The sequence below is a fragment of the Acinonyx jubatus genome, chromosome B1 (genome assembly GCF_027475565.1).
Source record: "Acinonyx jubatus isolate Ajub_Pintada_27869175 chromosome B1, VMU_Ajub_asm_v1.0, whole genome shotgun sequence".
Taxonomy (NCBI): Eukaryota; Metazoa; Chordata; class Mammalia; order Carnivora; family Felidae; genus Acinonyx; species Acinonyx jubatus.
In genome coordinates this window covers 54,325,861-54,340,070 of record NC_069382.1, presented here as the reverse complement: position 1 = coordinate 54,340,070, position 14,210 = coordinate 54,325,861, and the positions used below count along the sequence as shown (strand labels likewise).

The following is a 14,210-nucleotide window of genomic DNA, read 5'->3' as shown; positions in this document are numbered from 1 at the left end:
TATTTTCAGCTCTCTCTATTCTTTGTCCCCTAAGAATCATTTAAATTGACTATTTTACTTTACTTTTATTGGAAAATGATATAAAATACGAAAGAGTATTTAAGCCTCTGTTTACACCCCTGTTGGGACTTATGAGGGAAGGTGGTGCTTCTGAGTAGGTGCTCCCATAACTTAAACTTGGGGAATTCAATCAAAATGATACATCCAGAGTAAATAATCTTTGATAACCCTGCTATTAACTTAAGTTCTATAGAGGTAAGAATTGTCTATCATAACCATTATTATATAACCAATATAGCTAATAACCAATTGGTCTCTACAAAGTTAAATCGTTCTCTTTCTCAGTGTGAATATGAAAATTGTGCATGTCAAGAAAAAGGAAAAAAATATACATAGCTTAGTTTGACAAACTCTCAGGACCATTAATGGTAAATGGTGAAGTTTTTCCAAAAGTTACCCCAGAGATTTCCCAAGGCATACTATTATTTATTATTTACTCCTCATACTGTACCCTTTTGATCACATTCAAATTTTTATAAGTTTAAAACTATTATATACTTTTCTTAGGACAAGAAAAACGTCTGTGATTGAGGCTTTGCATACTGTCTAAGATTGTGTTTAAAATGTGTTAAAATCAGGGGCGCCTGGGTGGCTCAGTCAGTCGAGCATCCGACTTCAGCTCAGGTCATGATCTCACAGTTCATGAGTTTGAGCCCATGAGTTCATGAGGTTTGGTACTGTAAGTGCAGATCCCACTTCAAATCCTCTCCCCCAACCCCACCCCCGCCTCCTCTCTGCCCCTACCCCACTGGGCTCTCTCTTAAAAATAGAAAAAAGATGCATTAAAATCAATATTGTCTTTTCATTAATCATATGAGCAGTAAAAGTGTGCAGTAGAGAAGCTCCCAAATATAAAAAACACTTCTGTAACACTTACCCTTTCAACTACAATAAATATGTGATAAACATCAAGAAAATGCTTCTTCCAATTCTAGTCTCTAGAAAGATAAACTCTCGGGAAAAGTTAAGGGGATTTCAGAAGACGTTAACCTGATAAAAAGGGAGAGTTAAATGATTTCTTTTGTAATATGAAGCCCACTTATTAAGTATCCACAATTTCTTTTCTTTTAATTTTTTTAACGTTTATTTATTGAGAGAGAGAGACAGAGTGTGAGTGGGGGAGGGACAGAGAGAGAGGAAGACACAGAATGTGAAGCAGGCTCCAGGCTTTGAGCTGTCAGCACAGAGCCTGATGCGGGGATTGAACTCACGAACCGTGAGATCATGACCTGAGCTGAAGTCGGACGCTTATCCAACTGAGCCACCCAGGTGCCCCAAGTATCCAGAATTTCTGTTGGCCTTTTCCTACTCTGAAATTGCTGGAGAGTTTTTGAGAAGAAATAATGAAGTCCTGTCGTTACTCTTCCAAATGCTTTGGCCAAGATTTCAAGGATATTCAAAGCTATTAGGGGCGCCTGGGTGGTTCAGTTGGTTAAGCGTCCAACTTCGGCTCAGGTCATGATCCCGCGGTCCGTGAGTTGGAGCCCCGCATCGGGCTCTGTGCTGACAGTTCAGAGCCTGGAGCCTGTTTCAGACTCTGTCTCCCTCTCTCTCTGCCCCTCCTCCACTCGCGCTCTGTCTCCCCCATCTCAAAAATAAATAAACATTAAAAAAAATTAAAAACTATTAGAAGAGGTCTTTAGTGATACAAGTGAAGGAGTTTCCAGTAAGCATTAGAAGTGGGCCCAACTGGAGAGATGTTTGTCAGACATCCCTGAAGTTAACCATCTGAAAGCCTTGGCAAAGGGGCTTATGGGGGGATTCAAAGCCAGGTTGGAGGTTGGGGGAGGATACAAAAGGACCCTAAATACAGTGGAACTGCCATTAGATGTCAGGTGACAGGAGAATAGCCACAGTCCTATTGCTACCATCTGAGGCTGCCATGTTTTCAGGGCTAGAATTCACCCATGATGGTTTTCTAAATACTCTATTGTGACTCGGTATGATAGCTTCCTACTTTACTTCCGCTGCAATAGCTGAGTGGGGCTCCTGTTCTTGGCAGAAATTGGTTCAAAATGCTATCAAGGGAATCTCCAATGGTGAAAAGTATGAAAGTACTTTCTCAGTCCCTGCAGTGGCAGTCAAAATTATCGACAGGCAGACCCTGGCTGTGGATGTCACCACATCAGGCACCTTGCTTAACCCCAGATCGTGCAGAATTGGTAACTTTTAGAATTAAATTACCTCTTGCTCCTGTCACCTACTTTGGTGGTTCCTGTCCATCAAAAATTGCTTTTGTCTCTTGAATACTACTGCCTTGCTGGCTTTTGAGTCCCTTTGATTCCTAGGAATGTGGACACTTTAGCCTTTTGTAATAAATGTAGCTTCCAAGAGATGTCCACTTTGATCTTAAAAATTGCATTTGCCTTCCTGATAATAAAAGAACAGTTACCCAAACAGCTATGAGCAGTGTATCAGCAATTCCATTATCTCTGCAGTCACCTGAATGTGCTCATAAACAGAAAAACATGCTTTAGGCTAAAATTTGCTTCTCTAGATGTAAAGCTTTAAGATACACAGAGTGAATGCAATCTATCTAAATATCTCTCTCATGGACTTTTGTATTTCGAGTGGCTCCTATAAGGGCTGTGTGATTTTCTGTGGAAGGCAGGGAGAGGAGGCTACAAAACAAGAAGAAAGGAACTGAAGAGGAATATGTAAATGCATTGCACACCCCAGGACTCTTCATACAATATATATGCAAACTTTATCTTTCCATAACAAGTCTATCAAATGTCCTAAGTGGCAAGACCTCCATTCTTACATTTATTGCATTATTTGAGTTTTTAGCAACTAACTATTGACTACAATAGTGTTCTTTTTTGAATTTGCAAATCCTGGGGCACCTGGGTGGCTGAGTCCGTTGAGTGTCCATCTTTGGCTCTGGTCATGATCTCACAGTTACTGAGTTCTAACCCTGCATCAGGCTTTGTGCGGACAGCCTGCTTTGGATTCTGTGTCTCCTCTCTCTCTGCCCCTTGCCCCCCCCAAAATAAATAAACATTAATCCGCAAATCCTGTGAAATTAGTGGGGCATGAGCAGTAATTATTAATGAATTGAAGAAGCAGGCTCTGCGCTGAGCACAGAGAGCCTGACTCGGGGCTTGAACTCATGACTCATGTACTGTGCGATCATGACCTGAGCCGAAGTCAGATGCTTTAACCAATTGAGCCACCCAGGCACCCTTTACCACCCATATATGCCACTAATTTCCAAAATTAAAAAAAAAAATGGATCTGCACTGGGTATGGTGGTGGCTAACTTTACAGGCTACAAATGCTCATTTATTCTCTCAGAAACCCCTATGTCCATAGACACATCAGTTTGAATTCAGTGACTCCTCATCTAGGCCTGTTATCTAGCTTAGAAATATGCCAGAGCATGAATAGCAATGCCCTTTGAGGGGTGTGAGTGCAGCTGATACCTAGCCGGACCTCAGAAGTCCATGGATCCAGGCTTGGGCTGACCAGCCAGGAGGAAGGGGGGTTCTTTCTCCTTGGTGGGCACAAAAGCTTTCTTTATTAATGTGAAAAAGAGAACACATTGAGAATAAAGTTACTTGATGCCTGGAATAAGCAACTAGCTTTTCTCAGATCTTACTGATTGCATTAATTGACATTTAAAATTTTAAACATCCCACTTGGGTAAATTCCGCTGGGGATTCAGCTGCACCTCGGCTTACTCAGAATTTGAAAGTAAAGATATTCTCTTTTACTCAAAACTTTTTCCACGTGGGTTTTGACCAAATACTGGTCACTCTGAATTTAATCAGAATTAGTAAGGAATAAAACTGACTCCCCATGGAAAATGAGACTGGGAAAACCATGAATTTACTATAGGATGTAAAGAAAGAAAATTCACTTTAAAGTAAAGGTCTTCTCCACTTTCACCTCTTGAGTTGAATCGGGTATTGCTCATCTTGCCTTGTTTTCTGTCCTGTCCCGATGGAGCCACCTTTAACCCTGGACCATTGGTTTGGCAGGGTGGGAGAATTTTTTTCATACTCTACTTCTCAAGCTAAGTTAAGAATATTGCTGTGATCTCTAAGTAATTGCTTCCAAACTTTTCCTCTTTTCCTCAAAAAATCAAACTGATGCATACACACTACCATAGTATTAGCTGCCTTAAGCCTCAACTTGCAAGCAGATAATTCTCTATACTGAGGTTTTAAAGTTGTCACCTCAAACTTTTGAGAGGATTAGGTTGCAAAATACATTCATCAGTTGAGTCTAGTGATGAGTTCCAGGAGAGTGAAATAGGACTTTAGCTTTCTGAAACCTCAACCACAAATCTCGCCTGAACTTCACATTATTCCAGAAGCCAACCAATCTAACCAAATAACCTATCTCATTAAGTCTATGGAATATGTAATACAAAACCTAACATTTATCTAGCATTTCAACACTATGTAAAACACTTCACTACATTACCTGATTGACCCCTTGTAATAATCCTTGGCACAGGATAAAAGAGCTATTGTTATTTTTCCAATTTTGCAAATAAAGAGAGAATGAAAAAAATATTAACTAACTAATAAGAGTCACATCAGGACTTCAATCAGCATCTTCATTCATTCATTCAGATTTCAAATTTTAGGTTTAATCAGTCTCTTAGGATTCAAAGCAATGCTTTCTTTCATTCATTCAGACTTTAAATCCTAGAGTTAATCAATACTTTTCCTCTCCTTTGAAGAGAAACTTAGGCACCCATTAAGTAAAATAGTTTTATCAATTAACATCTCATAGTGAGCCTTTAATGAGAGCAAAAAAGGAAACAGATTGCCTCATTCCCTGTACTGTGTTCTTATCGGCAGACCAAACCAGAGCTGATAGGTTGAAAATGTCAGCTTTCAGTTTCTTCCTAATGAAGGGAAATGTCAACAATGCCAGCTTCTGGTCTGTTTATAACAAGATCTAATTCAATATTTGACAACTGCAAAAGGACAAAATGTTTAGGGAAAAATACTGTCAAATTCCTAAATGGTGTCTTAAACACAGAGGGTGAGAATAAAGGAGCAGAAATAGCTCAAGGGTCTTAAAAACTAATTAAAACATTGAATAAAATCAATCTTCCTCAAAAGCCCAGAATGAAACCCCACTGAAGATTTTTTTAAGTGAAGTAAAATGCTGTAACATAATAGAGATGTTCAGTAGCAAGCTTGTTAATTACTCGTCCCTCCCCTCTAATAAAGACCCTTCCCCATAGCTGCTTCTCTGGGCTCTTTGGCCACCATAGTCCTGGGTCTCTGGGGGAATCACGATCTGATAAACCATTCTCACCAAAAGATCATGAGAATACCTCTCCCTTGTCAGATCTGCTCACCAGAGAATGACTTTCTCTCCTCCCTCTCCAGTGGGAATGATCTTTACCTCAGGAAGATGTTCGCTCTTATTTGCTTCTTTTTTCAGCATCCAGCAAATTAATTCCTGAATTAACAGTCACTGCCGTTACTCTACTGGTACGGCCCTGCTCTTCTTTCCTTTGCCCTGCTCTCCAGCTCTCAGGGTTTCTGAGGTGGCTCTGGCTTCTAGATGCCCTTTTTCTGGTTTCTGACCATGGGTTTGGACTTTTGAAACTTTTGTTTCCGCCACCACTACCAGGAGACATCTTTGAATCACAGGAGACCTGGTGGGTTATACTATTTAGAAAGGAGTTGAAACCTAGTCCTCTATTCTGAAATGGATTTTTATCCCTGTATACCAGTCACTCAAGACCATGTCCCTGTGGAACACCATGCTCTTCTCCTCCCAAACCTTACCATGACTTTTGTCCTAACCAGCTCCTATTCTTTTTCTATGGTAACATCTCCTCTTGAACCTTGGACCTCCACCTCTGATTCCTGGCCTTGCTTCGTTACTGTCAGACTAGTCAGCCCCTTCATAGCCACACTTGAGAATGAATTTTCATCTCCAGCACTCCTGGGCAGAATCAGCCAATGACGTCTAAACCTCCAGTGCCATCCAATGGTTATCAATAAACCTGGTTTACTGGTTATCAAACAAACCACTTAAGACTCAGCAATGGCTTCCTATGTATCAAAGAATTGTGGAACTCACAATGGGTTGATGACTTTTTCTTGTCTATTTACCTATGCCTTCAACCATTAACTATTTTGCTATGCTTCCAAATGGGTATCCTGAGACCATTTTTTCTGTCTCATGTGTGATGACTGTTTTCGGTGTCCTTCTCCCCCCATCCCCACCAAGATGTGAGTTGATTCCACCTACATTTACTTCTTATCTAGATTATGTTAGGGGTTCTGTGCTCTGTGCCATAATCACACTCTGTCCAGATCTCCTATTGGTGGGCCCTCAGCCTTCTTTCACCAAAGTTCTACCAGCATTTATCTGAGGAGAAAACCTCCAGGAATCTGTGAAAGTATTGTCACAGTCCCTTTCCTAGTACCCAAGTTTCAGCAATGTTTACTCTAGCCATGACAACATCACACCAGAATGTGGCAGAACTTAACAGAACTCTCTGCCATCACCTGACTCTCCCCTTCTCTCCTGGAGGAAAGGAATACAGACCCATGGCCCCCACACAGTCAGCTTTGCTTTCTTACTTGAGGCTTTCCAGTTAAAATACCTATTCCAGGGACACCTGGGTGGCTCAGTCAGTTGAGCACCCAACTTCAGCTCAGGTCATGATCTCACTGTTGATGAGCTCGAGCCCCATGTTGGGCTTGGCACTGACCATGCAAAGCCTGCTTGAAATTCTTTCTCTCTCTCTCCCTTCTCTCTGCCCTTCCCCCACTTGTGCTTTCTCTCTCTCAAATAAATAAACTTTTAAAAAATTATTTAAAAATAAAAATAAATAAAATACCTGCTCTAGCTCTGCTTTCTTCTTCGCTTCCCTCATCCAGGCCACCACTCCTTTTCCCCCTCTAATTATTGCTAATATTGATACTAGAATGGAAACTCCATGAGGGCAGGGAGGACTATCTTATTCAATTTATTCAGCACTGCATCACCTAGTCCCTGTCCACAGTGGGCACTCAATAAATATTCGTTGAATTGATGGAATAAATATTAAGTTCAGGAGAACAAATGGTCTGACAAGGCTGAGTGTAGTTGAAGAAGAGGTGAGTGACACTTTTTCAGAAAAGGATACCAGCGGAGCAAATGCCATGGCACAGTACTTGCTAAGTCACAATATTTGTAGGGCTTCCCCATAGAGACTTATTTGAATGCAATAGAAATTCTGATAGGGGAGTGGCAGAAAATAAAAAAAAAATAAATAAATTCTGGTTGAAACCAAACTTCAGGAGGCATTTGTTCTGCACGTAGAAAAAAAGAGAGTTGGTAAAAAAAATGTTTAGGAAAAGCTATCTGGTAGCAGAAGGACTTCCTGGAATAATTTATACTGTAAATGACAGCGTCATTTTTAAAACCACAGTCCAGAAGACAGCAACATCTTTAACAAAGAGACAAGCTCTCAATAAAGTAATGTGATAAGGGTGCCTGGGTGGCTCAGTCGGTTAAGTGTCCGACTTGAGCTCAGGTCATGATCTCATGGCTTGTGGGTTCGAGCCCCGCATGGGGCTCTGTGCTGACAGCTCAGAGCCTGGATTCTGTGTCTCCCTCTCTCTCTCTCTCTCTCTCTCTCTGCCCCTCCCCCACTCGTGTTCTGTCTCTCTCTCTCAAAAAAAAAATAAATAAACATTAAAAAAAATTTAAAGTAATGTCATCGATCTTTCAATTCTATTTCTAACTAACACTAAGATGCTATAAAAACCCCAGGCTCTCTAGATTCTAGGCAATAACTAGGGCCTGATGGAAGCAGTGCACTGTGAGGAGATGCTCAAAAGGCCATGCTGGAGCTCAGGACTGGAGGAGTCAGTAGACTTGGTGAAGATTATAGTCTTAGAACTGGAGAGTAGATAAGCATAACAAGCCTGGACAACGTGTACAGATCTGAAAGTCTAGATAAGAAAATGAGCCCTTACGTGTGGTATTCAGAGGAAGCCCTGAAGGCTTACATTGAAAGAAATGATAGGGGTGCCTGGGTGGCTCAGTCATTTAAGCCTCGGACTCTTGATTTCAGCGCAGGCCATGATCTCACATTGAGATCAAGCCCTGCATCAAGCTCCGCAATGGGCATGGGGCCTGCTTAAGATTATCTCTCTCTCTACCCCTCCCCTGCTCTTGAGTAGAGGTGCACACACAGTCTCTCTCAAAAACAAAACAAAACAAAAACAAAAGCGAAAAAAGAAATGATGAAAACTGGAGGCTATATCCAGTTTTCCAGTTTACATATATATAAATTTTGTTTGTTAAGATCACTTCAAATTATTTTTCAAAGAAAGTGGATACATATGGATCACAGTAGCAAAAAAGAGACAAAGCCTAGCTTTGACTCTCTGCGGACGTCTTCTTGGGTGGGTACTCTGCTCCAGATCACGTGGGGCAGGAGGTGAACATCTCAGTCTGATCAGGTTTCTATAACAAAATAACATGGGGCGCCTGTGTGGCTCAGTCGGTTAAGCGTCCGACTTAAGCTCAGGTCACGATCTCGAGGTCCATGAGTTTGAGCCCTGCGTCGGGCTCTGGGCTGATGGCTCAGAGCCTGGAGCCTGCTTTTGATTCTGTGTCTCCCTCTGTCTCTGCCCCTCCCCCGTTCATGCTCTGTCTCTCTCTGTCTCAAAAATAAATAAACATTAAAAATAATTTTTTAAACAAAATAACATACTTTGGGTGGTTTATAAGCAAGAGAAATTTAATTCTCACAGCTCTAGAGACTAGGAAGTCCAATCTCACAGCTCTAGAGACTAGGAAGTTCAAGACCAAGGCACTAGCAGATTTGGTGGTGGTGAGACCCCACTTCCAGGTTCACAGACAGCTGTCTTCTTGCTGTGTCCCCACCCAGCAGAGGGGCAAGGGAGCTCTCTGGTGCCTGTTTCATAAGCGCACTAATCCCTTTCCTCAGGGCTTCATCCTCATGATCTAATCACTTCCCAAAGGCCTTACTTGTAGATGGCATCACATTGGGGATGGGTTTCATATGAATTCGGGGGGAGGGGACGCAAACATTCAGTCCATGGCAGTGAGCGTGTGCTCAGAATGAGTCGTATATACAACAGAAAAGATTCAGAAACGAGGCAATTCCTATCTCAATCTTCTAACGTAAAGCAAAAATAAAAAGAAATAAAATGAAAATGAAAAATAGCAATGCATACATTCCCCTTGAGTATAGAGATGAGTAATATTAGAAAAGTGATATACTTTCATTAGCTTACCTCTAACTGAAGTAATTGGTCTTTGTTGTTTGCTGTTCCAGTTTTCTATTTGTTGTCCGGGGGCAGCACCTGCAGCGAGGCCACACTCAGAGAGGCACTGGTTTTAGTCAAGACTATCGTTCCTCCCTTCAAAGAAATAATCAAGCAATGGTCAGAATGCCAAACGGCAGGGATAAGACCTTTTGGGTTTTTTGGTCTAATAGTTCTTGGGTAGATCCATCTGGAAATATGTTAAGGAGAAGAGAATGTCCCTTCTTGTTTCTCAGAGAGCCAGCAGAAATTGGGGAAAAAAATGAACTTTTGAGAAAGGGAGATTATATGGCATAACTCACTGGAGAGGCTAAGTCCCAGGCCATCTGTTCAGGACGGAAAGCCTCATTCTGGCTGGTCAGTGGTGACCTAGAGTCTCCAAGCTACAGTTTCTGACCCAAAAGTGACCAGGAGACACCTTCCAGTTACGAAATTCTATAGCAACACCCAGCTGTCTGTTGTTTCCATTTCTTCCTCCCACATTTTGGCTTGTTCTTCCATCAGTAGGACCTAGAAAGGAAGAGAAAGAGAGAACTTGGCCTAGATCCTGCTTATGGAATCAGCTGAGCCAGAGCAGGGGAGCAGAAGATTCACAAGGCCAGAGAGCTCTCCAGGCTGCACTAGACTGCAAGGAAAACTTATCCCGAGTTTCCAGAAGTGGGACACGAAGGAAGAAATTGAGTAAAGAAGGGTCAGTTAGAAGTATAAATGAGACAAACAAACAAAAAAAAAGAATTACATCATTAGCCAGAAAAGAGGAAGCAGGCCTGAATGACATGTAACCCAAGGCAAACTGGGGCAAGGCTGTGTGTGACCAGCAAGAGAGAACTGGGGTCCGCACTTTGGTAAGGCCAATGTGGGAGCAGGCAATATACATCCTGTCCCTCTCCAACTCCACAAGTTTAGAAGCTAGAGAAGAAAACAGATGTGCCAACTATTTTTCATTTGTTTAACCCTGCTCCAAGAATTAAATTTGAACGTTTTACACTAATAGACATCACCGTATGGACAATAATTCTGGCATATAGAACAGATTTCAAACACACAGTCACAACCCAAATGCACGAATGTGTAACCTTCATCCCTGTAACTGAACCTAACAGAGCTGTGGACCCCTGCTTTCATGAGACCGAGCAGGTTTTGCTCCTGATGCATGCAGGGCCCAGGGCAAGAGTGCAAATGAAGGCCCAGCTGGCTTCTGTCTAAACATTTAGAAGTTATAAACCAAACTAGCACACTACTGAATTTTGTTCTATCCTACTACCTTGATAAATATACCCATAAATCAATCCGGAGGGCCAGGTGTACATGTAGAATTCCTCCCAGAAGTTCTACAGGTTGCTGTGACTGTGTACAGCAATACAGCGACCCGTGGCTAGCCTCTTTTTCTTGTTCCACCTGCACTTTGACAGACTGTGGGCACGTACAGGTTGAAGCCCACATGTCCTATTCCATCCACAAAAATAACCATCCTTTGGGCACCCCTCAGCTTAAGGTATAAACTCTAAGCCAAAAAAGGGAATCAAAAAAGAGGATGTCACAAGCCTTAGAAGCAGGCTCAAAACCATTTGCATGGGGAATAATGCAAACTCCAGTACGTGATTTATAAGACGTGTGCAGGGGTGCATGTCTTAGCCCCAACGGTGGCTCTTCCCATGGGGAGGGAGGGGGACATCCAAAGTTGATCAGAGCATCGACTGTCTTTCCTGGGTCTGAGGTCGCTAGATAGCAGTGAGCCCTTGATCTCACCAAGATGATGCCTTCTGATCCAGAACTTGGTCTATTACAGGTGAGTGCCCAGTCAGTTCTCAGTTCAGACACAGTCCATTCAAAAATCAAATTCCCTATCAGGACTGTTTTCCTTTCCAAATTGCTCAGCTTAAAATTTCTTCTCCTCACCTCTCCTCTGGGACTGCATCTTGGTACTAGGGAGATTCATGGTAGGGGATATCTAAAGTTTTATCCTATTTTGCTAGCTTCTGCCAGATTCAGATTGAATGTAGGAGATCTTTAAAAAGAGGCTTTTGGGGCGCCTGGGTGGCGCAGTCGGTTGAGCGTCCGACTTCAGCCAGGTCACGATCTCGCGGTCCGGGGGTTCGAGCCCCGCGTCAGGCTCTGGGGCTGATGGCTCAGAGCCTGGAGCCTGCTTCCGATTCTGTGTCTCCCTCTCTCTCTGCCCCTCCCCCGTTCATGCTCTGTCTCTCTCTGTCCCAGAAATAAATAAACATAAAAAAAAAAATTTTAAAAAGAGGCTTTTGTCCTCACTAGCAACCTTCCTATGGTGTCCACAACTGTCACATCACTGTCACGTCTCTGTCTTGTTTTTTGGCATGAAATGGCTACCCTCCCTTTGACTCAGCTTTATCTAAGTTCCAAGTTCTTGCTAAGTACTAGTCCTGGAGACCCAGTTGCATGCTCTAACTAATCCCTAGTTTTGGTCTGTTTGGCCCCAAACCTCAGAGATGAGTCCCTTTCCTACACTGTGTATATTCTATCTGGGCCTCTAGATTTCAATTCTCATCTACGTACCACTTGTCCCATTTCCCAGACATGCAAGAACATCTGGCTGTCCTCTACACATGTGCAGGTTATGGGGACCTGAAAGTCCCAATCTCATGACCCCAGTCTAACTAACCACATCATACCACCCAGTCACGCTAATAAGCTGCCTCACGTTGGCCCAGGCCCCTCTTCTAGTTTCTGGTAGGCTTCTGCATTCCTTGGCTTACAGATGCATCAGGCCAACCCTCCATCTTCACATGGTGTTCTCCTCTGTGTCCTCACAACGTTTTCCTCTCCAAACATATTAGACGAAGCCTAGGGGAGAAAAGTTACAAAATAAGAGAGCTGAATGCAAGATATTCACCATCCATCTAAATGCATTGGAGAAGCAGAGAACTGGTGGGGAGAGGGAGAGAAACAGGGCTCAGTCCACAAGAAGGTCAGCAACGGGCACGTCCACCTGTCTGGCTGGCTGTGTCCTTACCACCTCACACAGTGCCTGCTGATAGTAGGTGCTAAATGAGTATTTGTTGGGTAAAGAAACAAGTAGAAAGTCCATAGTTGCAAGGATACCCTGTGCCACATCTGTCCTTCACCCATCTCTGGGGACCTCCCTGCAACTCAAGACAGCTCTGCTGTCCACTTTTTAGCCAGCACAATGGCAAAAGAAGTTAAAATATTTATTAGACAGTAAATGGAGATGCAGGGGCTGGGGTCCTCACTAGGGAGATTTTTCTTGCCTCTAGAATGACATTTAAGTGAATTTTTATACACAAACGAATAAATTGTGACTAGTAAACATAATTGAGTAATTGCTAGCTTGTCTTTTCAGAGAATAGTAATAGATACATCCTTTAACAGATTTCTTACTTGCTTACACACCTTTAGCCTTTGCTTCTTGAGAACCAAAATTTTAATCAGGCACACCCTGAAAACTATCCCCTGGCTTCTCTGACATAAAATTCATCTTGGTCTGATGAATATTTTCTTCCAGTTTTATTTAAGAAATTCCCTAGAAGTTATGGATATCTAATCAAAATCTGAGAAACTAAATTAAAGAAACCAATTCTGTAAACTGTGCTGAGTCTAAGAAATTAACTTTGTGGGGCTGAAATAACTCTTTGAAAGACACTTGCTCCAGTAAATATATGTATGTCTAGCTCTTACACACATTCAAATAAATTTTCTCAATTGAGGTAGCATCAAGAGCCCAGATAATTTCACCTTAACTAACAATACAGTGAATTAAATATAGCGACAAAAAAATGCATTAAGGCTAATACATATACTAAAATAGTGAAAAGAGAATTTTATCTGAAGATCCTCTTTCGGTTTATATTTTCAAGTGCAAAATACAATGGGATTCTTATATAACCATGGCTGAATTTTCCTACCTGAGAAAATGTATCAGAATGATTGGCGGCAAAAAGACGACCCATAGATCAAATCTTTAGAAACACCCTATCTTTTCAATTTGGAATTATTGTAGAAATCTAACCCAGAATGAGACTCCTGTTGTTGTAATGCTAACGGGAGCCTAAAATAAACAAAAGTGCAGTTGGCACAGGTTATTGTTTGTGTTGTACTGCCACCTCCTGGAAAGAAAGGTAAATTGTTTTAAGAGACAGCATTGAGAAAAGGTCAAAATCCTGGGCTTTGCGAAGGAGGTTTTGACTCCTTAAGTAATGCACCCTGCAAATGAAGACAAATAACCTCCAGGCCAATGTTCAAAGTGTCCCAAGTTGAAAAAAGACGTAATAAATCTCGATTGTAAAATCATCAGGTAGCCACACTGTGGCATTATTTACAGGTGAGTTAGTAGAGTGGCAAAATCTTTCTGATTATCTCCTCTCACAGAGGTCTCCTGAAAGAACAGGAGGACAGAGAAAAGGTAGATCCCAGAGATAAATAGCTGGCAGGAAAGGTGGAAAACAGGATTGGGAATCAAAAGGCTTGAGTTCATTGATTTGCCTTGTGAATAACAAGAGGTTATGCAAGCCCCAGGGGGTGCAGTTAGTACACTTTGATCTAGAACTCCAGCATGGTAAGAGAAAATAGATGCCTTGTCTCTGCTCTCTCTGTCTGACTGCTGATGAAGACAGAGACATAAACACCTACCAACATGATGATTCATCCTAAAGTGGGTACTTGTGCAAACTACTTGGAGTTAATCCAAGTAAATCCAAGTATATCCTTGGCCAAGAAAATCTGAGTGAGTAAAGCTCTGGGAAGCACCTTGAAAGATCAGCACCCAGAGAGGAAGGTGGTGAGAGAGAGTTCTGGAAAGCAAGAACAAAGGACTTCTTGGGAAATGACACTGTGCAAAAAGCACTAGGGAGAAATGGATGGGAAACAGGAGGGGAGGGCTCTGGTCAGTCGTGA

The 14,210-nt window shown here is 42.1% G+C and overlaps 1 protein-coding gene across 4 annotated transcripts in view; it reads left to right on the top strand.

The window, feature by feature from the left end:
- The window catches only part of GALNTL6 (polypeptide N-acetylgalactosaminyltransferase like 6), a 1,179,553-nt gene that overhangs the window by 957,919 nt on the left and 207,424 nt on the right, over positions 1-14,210 (top strand). The window lies entirely within an intron of this gene.